Here is a 9,881-nt window from a genome sequence, read left to right as displayed (position 1 = left end):
CAGTTGAAATGTAACGTAGCTATAAACAGTTTGACACCATAAAGGACTGTCCAATAAAAAAATGAACATTCACATGCACATAGCTTCTTCTTTGCCATGTTAACTAAAGTTAGACTTAACGTCTTACTCCACTGAAGATGAAAGAAGTGGTCCTATTCAACCGTAGATATTTAAAAAAAAAAGCAATGCTAGATATCTGTTTACGTAACTCAGTTTAGGTGTGAACAAAGTCGGAGGCAAACATTTGATAGCATGCTTGTTAGAAGTTTAAGAAGCGGGTGACAAAGCTGCCCAGGTTGGTATTAAGCGTCCACCACAGAGTTTCCTGTCCCAGTTAACGAAACGTCACGTGTCTCTCATTTGCATTGCCCTGAGTTAAAGCTGCAGTTCACAAGCTCTTTCAAGTTCTAATCTAACAAAGTCAGAGTTAAATATTTAATAAGCTAAAGGCTTAAGTAACAAGCTGTAAGGCAAGCTAGGTTTTTTTCGTACGTTAGCAGACGATCTGTTTGTGTTCATTTAGGCATTCATTCATGCCGGTTAGAGGATAATTATCGAAAAGAGTTACCTACACATTGTTATCACTGAATTTCGTCTGAAACACCTTTGATCTCAAACAAATGTCCCGGTCATGGACAAGCTCCAAAAACACACATTGTAACTGGACATAAGATCTGTCAGTCAAAGACCTGATTGAGATGGAATAGATCAAATCAGACAGCGTAGGTTGTCTGTTGAAAGTACCAATCATATTTTCCAGAATTTTTTTGTTTTTTTAAATGTGTTTTCTGTGCGATATGTGGTTTGTGTGTGTGTGTGTGTGTGTGTGTGTGTGTGTGTTTTGAGCATCGGTTTGTTTAAAGATGAATTTCATTACTCTTCAGTAGGTCTGTTGAGTACACTCTCCTCCTCAGTGCATCCAACTGTCTGTGGTGAAAAATGACTCACCATTACTGCTGAGACAAAACACAGAGCACAGGCATCATGACTGCACAACTTTTTTCACACACACACACACACACACACATACATACACACACACACACACACACACACACACACACACAGACACACACACACACACTCATACACATGCACTCATTACTGCTGAGATAAAACACAGAGCACAGGCATCATGACTGCACAACTTTTTTCACACACACACACCCACACAGACACACACACACACACACACACACTCATACACATACACTCATTACTGCTGAGATAAAACACAGAGCACAGGCATCATGACTGCACAACTTTTTTCACACACACACACACACACATACACACACACACACACACTCATTACTGCTAAGACAAAACACAGAGCACAGGCATGATGGCTGCACAACGTTTTTCTTACACACACACACACACACATATACATGCACTCATTACTGCTGAGACAAACCACAGAGCACAGGCATCATGACTGTACAACTCTACTGTTTTCATACACACACACACACACGCACACACTCGCGCACACACACACACTTGCACACACACACACACAAATGCTCGCTTATACGCACACACACAAATACCCACTTATACAGACACACACACACACATACACACACAGAAATACACATTTATGCACACACACGCTCACACACACACCTACACACACACACACAATGTATCAATTTTCTTTTTTGTCATCTTTTATTAATGGAAAAGCAATTGGATGTTGGATAGTGGAACTGAAAAGAACTCGGTCAATGAGTGATGGCAGAGAGAATAAAATCTCCACTAAAACACACACACACACACACAAATATTTCGTGTCCTGTCATTTGAATAATAAAGATATTGAGTCTCAAAAAGAGATTTCACTTCTGTTCTTTGCATGTTTTCTATTCTCACTAACATTGCCCTTCAGTCTACAGTGTAAAACCATCAGAGCAACATGGTGAGAGTGTCATTAAAACAGCCAAAAGCATCCAGAGTATTACGCTATTTAATAACAATAAGACGAGAGAGAAAAAAAAACATTGCAGCTCACTCAAATCATATTTCTCTGTTTCGTGTATGCTCTGAGTAACATCATAAAGTCATGCATTTTGTCACACATATCACACTAGTACATAACACTGATCTGTGTTTTGTACAACAGGTACAAGTACATGTACATTTACAACAATGCATTATGGATAATATTTTAAAAATGCATTAATATGTCAATATAAGGTCTTGATAAAATTACAAACTAAGTTATACTGAGAGAGAGAGAGAGAGAGAGAGAGAGAGAGAGAGAGAGAGAAAGAGTGGGAGAGAGAGAGAGAGATAGAAAGTGAGAGTAAGAAAGAAAGAATGGGTATGAGAGAAAGACAGTAATAGAGAAAGAGAGAGAGAAAGTGAGTGAAGGTGACTGAGAAAAAGTGAGAATGAGAGTAGGAAGGAAAGACAGCAATACAGAGAGAGGGAGAGAGAGAGGGGGGGGGTAACAGTCTTCAGAGCCCTGTAAAGGTTTTGTTCTCTTCTCTCTAGAGAAAGACTGAGACTGGTATGTGCCAAAACAGGAATTAACGCTTCACAAAATTACCATGCTGGTAACAGCCTTACACAACAACGATTCCCGTTCCATGCGACAGGAAATCACACCTGTCTCATTGACATTTGAGTAGGACACACTTATCAGTGTGGCCCTGTATTAAAACCAAACCTTCCTAATCACAGTACACAAGCTGTTTCCGGGAAGTTCTAAAGTGCCTTCAAATGTCAAATAAGTCCAACTACACCGTGTTGAAGGCATTCAGGGGCATTAAAGGCTCATTTATACTTCTGAATAGGCTCTACGCGGAGCCTACGCCGTAGCCTACATGAGTGGCGTACGCCGTTGTGAGCATTTATACTTCTGCGTTGGTGTGTCTGCGTCGCTCTGTCATGAAACCTTCAAAACGCTAGATTGCGGTGGGATTTCTATGCCACTGTGGTGACTTCCTCGTGCATTACAAACGATGGAGTAATGTTAAATAAAAAAGTCGGAATTCAGTCCTTGCGCAACAATATCTGTAAAACAAGTTTTGCGTTCAAAAGAAGGAGTTTCTAAACTTTGGGGGACAAACAAACGGTGCTCTCAAAATAACGAACGTTCAGTTCGCCATTTTGCAGAAAATTTTCAGTCGAGACTGAAACTGAGTGGATCACGTTGGAGTAGGAGCTAATAAATGTTGAACAACAGTTACTTTTACTGAAATTACTGTAACACAGAGAAGAGAGAAGACATCGGAGGAGAAGGTGTGTACGACCATTAAACCCACTGAGGCAGAAGGAGGGTGATCCTACCAAGCGGACCAATCACAGTTGTTGTGGTCTGCTTCGACGTGCGTCGCTGCAACGCGTAGTTACATTTCTAGGGAGGTATAAGTATAAATTGGGCTTCAGCATTGACACAACACCTTAAAAAAAACATGTCTGGTTACGGGTTAAATTTCTCTAGGGAAACATTGCAGCTGGACTCAGCTGCTGTACTCTTTGTCGTAGTTGTCTCATTTACAGAGGAGAAAGGAGAAGTGATGCTTCACACCCTATTTTTTTCCCATACAGGGTAAATGAACAGAGATTTATCGGAGTCAAACAGAATGTGACCTTCTAGAGGTGGATTCTCATTCGAAAAGGAAACAGAGATGCCATCAAACGGCGAACGGGCCCCAGCAACGTTGCCGTGGAGACTACCCGAGCAAGCGCGTGACGGAAATAAATAAATAAATAAATAAACGAAGGCAGAAGCAAAACGGAGCATAATTTGGTGTTAAATCTTTGCAAATGAAATGCTAATACTCTCTCTTTCCCTCTCTCTCTCTCTCCTTCACTCCCTCTCCATCTCTGCCATTGCTCTCCCTCCTTCTTCAGTGCTGAGGCTTGTTTGCAGCTTTGGGATCATTTAAAAGTATAATTTATTTATAATGAAGCAGAAAGACTTTGATATGACAATGCGAGTTAGAATTAGAATTAGCTGACAGTGAGGAGAAAAGCCATGTTCTCATGTTTGAAGAGCAGTGAACGAGGGTGTGTGTGTGTGTGTGTGTGTGTGTGTGTGTATGTGTGGCGGGGAGGGGGGGGGGTGCAGCCACCCCCCCCCCCCCCCACCTCAGGACCCACATAAGCAGACTCCTTAGGCCTAACATAGTGTAACAGTGACAGGAAAAATAGGAATGTTTTTTACTCACAGCATGAACGATTGATGCTTTACGCCCACTTCACAAACATGTTGTCGCACCCACTTCAGATGACAGTATTTGTGATGACATGCGTGTACTAAATCTGATAGTGCTTGAGATGGTCTGGTATTGCCTGTGTTACACTGTGTTAGTTCTTCTCACCGGTACTTTAAAGAGATGTAGGTAGGCCTTTGCTTTATAGTCTTATGGTGGTTTTATGTCGGGTGGATTTGGACCAAAATTTGCATGAATGTTCCCATTCACAACTAAATATAAGTATGTATGGAGGTAACTGTGCCCAATACAGCTCTTACAAGGTGTGTGTACGAGTGCATGTGTGTATGTGTGTGTGTGTGTGTGTGTGTGTGAAATGACATGGACAGAGAAGGACGGTGCCAGGGTTTACATGAAGAACTTATCTGTTTGACTGTTGACTACAGAAAGAAAGTTCTCTCTCCCTTAACGGAAAAAAGTTCAGCTCACATGATGAATGCAGTGTCAACACACAGGGAAAAAATCTGTTCACACTGAGAACACATGCATCGGACTCAGAGACCAAAGGGAGAACTACTGATTCTTTACCAATACAACATCACAAAATTGTGAAAACGTACAAACTGTACTTTCCCACTTGATTGCCTCACGTCCTCATTTCTGAGTTAAGGTAAATCACGCAATTTAGACATCAGTGCTTCAAGCGCTTCCTGTTGTAAAAGCGCTAGAAATAGCCCAAGAGGAAAAGCAACTTTCACTTGTACCACAGACGCTGCCTGGCGTCACATCAGATGTTCATTCTCCCTTGATAATAGTTATCTTACAGTTACATTGGCTTCTTTATCCCTCAACGTATGCAGGCAGGTAAGTAAATTTTCTATGCTGTACAAAAGATGAATTCAGTACGCATAAGGATAGACTTTGTATCTTTGGGCGGGGGGGGGGGGGGGGGGGGGGGGGGGGGGGGGGGGGGGGGGGTTGGGGATTTGTTTGTTGTCCTTAGGCAAGGTTTCAAAAATCCTTCTTCTATATCTATCTTCAAACGATAGATAACTGGATTGATTCCCGAAACCTCTTAAAAATTATTTCTGCCATTCTAGCATATGTCAGCATAAAAATATCTCTGCACAGTGTTAAAACTTTTGAGTGGGTTCAACATTTTTTTTTTTTTTTTTTTGCAAAATGACATATTTCCATGAAAAAATCTACAAAAAAAACATTAAAACTTACAGCACTCCAGTTCAGCAGAGAACACAACGACTAAGGCTGATAACTAAGGCAACAGTGGAGGCAAAGCAGTCAAAAATGATCATTTTCTCTCTCTTCCTTAATAAAATATTAATGGACGACTTGTAGTTTGTGTTTTACTAATATTAATCTGTGGAAGGTCTCAACATTGCTTTATTTATCTGTAAGGATACTCTGTTTACAAAATGTATGTCCTTCTTCTTTTGTTCCTTTTCTAAATGAAAGACTGTATCTCTACCGCAGAGCAAACATGAGGAATCTGTGTGGCTTGATTTGCTGCATCCTACCGGCTATTATAGTCGGTGTATCTTCTCGGAAGACTCTGAACTCGGTGGAAGAGCTCCAACGATCCGGGTTCGGCCGACCGCCCCCGAGACACGGCCTTCCACTGCTAAAGTGGTATGTAAAAAGCTGTGTTGACAACAACAGGATCGCTCTTTGCGACCCCACAAAGGGTGAATACGGATTCCACGTCTTCCAAAACAAAGGCCTGTTCCCGTTACTCCCAAGACTAAGAGACAAGACATACGAATATTTCACGTTAGGAAACCTCCATTACAAAAACGCTGAGAACCTGCCGTACGACGTCCGAAAATACTACGACCCGCACAACCCCCAAAGTAACAGCGACCGAGTTCTCGTCAAGTACAATCGGAACAAGAATCGTATCGAGGACATCTACGTGTCGGAGCATTACAAGAAATCCCGGACTTATCTCATCGGGCCAAACCTTTTTGAAGAACTCAGGCAATCCAACTTTGTTTTGACGTTCTCAGCGCAGACGTTAGAATTTCTCACGTAAAGCTGTTAACGTTCTTCTCGGTTAAATATCTGAAAGGGTGTTTTTGTGCTGACTTGGTTACCACCTACACATGATAGATTCAGTATAATATGAAACAAATGTTTTGATTTGAGATGTAAAAAACAACATTGACATCATTTTTAGATTTAGTCTTTATAATAAAAACACTGGCGTTGAGTTTTTGGAACTATTCCAACACGAGATGGATTATGCAATATTGTCTCGGTAGCCAGGAGCAGCCAGAAATCTTGCCAAACACATTAATATAAAAATACTGTATATCTTTTGCACATGGCACTGCGTTCAGAATTGTTATACATTTGGTTTTGTAGAAAATTCTGTTTCGTTTGAGGCTTGCAGCTGTTTCATTTCAGTCATGCTACTCATTTTTAATTATTTTCGTTTCTCCATTTTTCTCTACTTCTCTGTTTCAGTCTTTCAATCCTTTACCACAAAACCAACAGCATATCTGTCAAGTGCAGGTCAAAGACAGGTCCAAACTGGCTATGTTTACCACATGTAACCACAAGAAACATTTCTGACTATGGAGCTATGCACAGATTGTAGTACAGATGTTCAAAAATGTGTTTCTACCTCTACAGAACACAGTCCACATATCAGTTCACACTGTGTGCTTATGGCTGGCCTTCCTTTTTCTTTAAATGTATAAATGCAAGAGAGAATGTGCTGTGTAAGAGATGAGAAAAACTGCATATGAATAATAATAAAATACATAAATAAAATAATTTCTAAAAAAAACTCCATATGAATGGAAGTTTAAAAAAGAATTTGGAATGGGACAATGAATGGTGAAAGTCAAAGTGAAGCAGATGTAGAGATGTATCATTGTTCTGAAAACTTTCAAAAGCTAATAAAATAATAATAATAAAAAAAATCAGGTAGGTAGGGATGTGTGTGTGTGTGTGTGTGTGTGTGCAAACTGTATGTAATTTCCTGTGTTTTGGGAAGAAATTTCCTGTTTGGTGCTCTGGACAGCTGTATGAGAACTCTTGTTATATTATGTCTGTCTAAAAAGAAAACACATCATGACTTTTGGTTGACTAAACTTCAGTTCCAGAGGCTTGCACAAGCCAACATGAATATCCAATCCGGCAGAGAGAGTAGGTAATGAATGACAGCGCATTGACACAATCAGTTAATATTGAAGCACGATGTTATTTTAGCAACAGTGATTCAACTCTCCCAGAACTCAGTCATTTGTCTCTGGAGGAGGAAAAAAAAATAAAATAAAACTCACCTTGATCTCATATTGCGTTCCCAAAAATTGACAACATATTACACCTAATATGATTTAAAGTTAGGCCTCATACGCGGCAGTAGTTTTTTTTTTTTGCTGCAGTTCACGAAGAAATCACTTACATTTAAGTGAGCTGAAATGAAAACTTACCTTCATGTACTCCCCTCTCTCCAGTCCCTTTTTCCACTTTGTTAGGAGAAAGTTTACAGGGGTTTGTTTGTTTGTTTGTTTTATCTGAGTCAGTTCAACTTATGTTCAAAACCTTTCTCACAACAAAAATCCTAATGTATTGATTTTTGTGTTCATTTTGCTCATTAATGTAATGTGAGATTACAGTAACCTGAAAGTGTGAGGACTTTAATTTGTGGCGGTAAGTCTTGAGACCTACCACTCTAACAGAGCCAGACCCTTCAGAACATCTGCATTTAACTCGACCTGTCTGTCACAACGCTCTTTTCCTTAACCTTAAACGTTTATTAAAAAGATGCCTGTTGGAGCGTGGGGTTGATGGTGTGACGATGTACTCAGTGTGTCCATCTCGAACGGAGGACAGAAGGGATTTCTTTCTTTTTCTTTTTTCTTTTCTTTTTTGTGACGTTACCGCTCGCTGGAGCTGTGGAGTGGAGTCAAGAGTGCTCTGACAGAATTCTAAAGCAGCCCAATGAACAGATGTCTGCAGATGATTAATGGGTTTCTCGCTCGTTCGCTCTCTGAAGAGTGGCATTGCCGCTGCATCTTTTACCCCCCTTCATTCCATCCTCCTCCTCCTCCTCCTCCTCCTCCTCCTCCTCCTCATACCACTCCTTCTTTTTGTCCCCTTCCTCTTTCTCCTCCCTTTCTTCTCTCTCTCTCTCTTCTCTCTTCTCTTTCTTCTCTTCTTGTTACTCCTTATCTTCTTTTTTTTTCTTTCTCCTCCAACTCTTCCCCCAGCTCATTCTCTCTGGGTAAACGTGACATTTCAAAAAGCAGTATGTCCGTAAAACCAAATATTAGTATTCATATATTTATAAAGAAGAGGCCATGGACTGTAATGTGGACTAACATATTTGTTGGCCTAGTGACCACAGCTGAGAATTTCTACACAAAAGTAGCATTCAGTTTATGTACGCTGACTGTTACTGTATCTGTCTCCTCTTATTTTATCGGCCTTGGTCTCTGCTCCTTGTTCGGGCTCTTTTCTTATGTGCCCTCTCCTTATAGTCCTCAAACTTTCCTTTCTTTTACTTATCTTTTGAGTTACTGTCCAATCCTTCATCACTTACTCCTTCTCTGAAAGACCGTTCCTCAAAACAGCCTTAACTCTGTGAGCTTGTCCCTTGACAGGGATATAGAATGATGATGGTGATTATCAGGATGATGAGGATGATAAAGATGAAGATGAAGATGAAGATAATGAACATGACAAGGCTGGCAGTGATAAAGAAAGCGACGATGATCGTGACGATGACTGTGACGATACTGTTTATCTGTCAAGCGATTAGAAATAGGTTAATCGACATGTCTTAAATATGAAAATGTATGGTTTCTTAACCCACAAGGAGACGGAGAAAGAATGACTGGAACAAGTCCACTGAATGCAGAGAATCATTGACAAATAAGAGATAGTAAATAGAGATCTGATGACCTGTTTGAAGAATTAGTCTTAGTGGAGATTTTGTGAAGAACTCAGAGCTTTGGAGTGGAGTTGGTTGATCCAGTGTAAACGTGTACTGAGAGTCAATGTCTGCTTTGGTGAGGACCTTATTTTGTAGTAGTAGTAGTAAGCTTGGGATATCAACGTAATGTGGACCACAGTGGAAGTGAGGTTAGGAGGTAGGTTTTGTGTGTTTAGTGGATCAGTGGCTAAGCCCCAGAGATAGTGAGGCAGACAGAGAAGAGCAGAGGCCAACTGTGGATGTTTTCGTTAAGCTACAAGATGGATCTCTCCTTGTATTCACACGGTGTAATTCTGACCCCTACTGAAAAATGAAGGAATCGCAGCTTTTTTTTTTTTCCCTCTCTTTCAACAAAGTCAAAGGTAGGTTTATGGCCTCGTGTACAAAGTGGGGTTTTCCATTGTCCCCACATATCAACTACTGTTTCATACTACTGAAACAAAAAAGCGGACCCACTGGTCTTATTCTGTTTTGTATTGAACCGGAACTTTTATTCTGCCCACTGCTAAAGTGTTTGAAGTTTCCTAAACTCTAAAAGAGAATGTCACAACACTATTGTCCACTCTGTACATATTCACAAATAATCAGAAGATAAGTCATATTATCTACCATTGTGCCCTGTTCTGTTTAAAGAAGGGAGCATTTCTCTTAAGCTGAACCACACAACAGTCATTACTTATTGCATATGTTGAGCTTTGTCCTACGTATAGATAATAACCTCCCCCTGCTGGTTATGATTTGCAACTGCAGCA

The sequence above is a fragment of the Chanos chanos genome, chromosome 9 (genome assembly GCF_902362185.1).
Source record: "Chanos chanos chromosome 9, fChaCha1.1, whole genome shotgun sequence".
NCBI classification, from domain to species: domain Eukaryota; kingdom Metazoa; phylum Chordata; class Actinopteri; order Gonorynchiformes; family Chanidae; genus Chanos; species Chanos chanos.
This window is presented reverse-complemented; position numbering follows the sequence as displayed.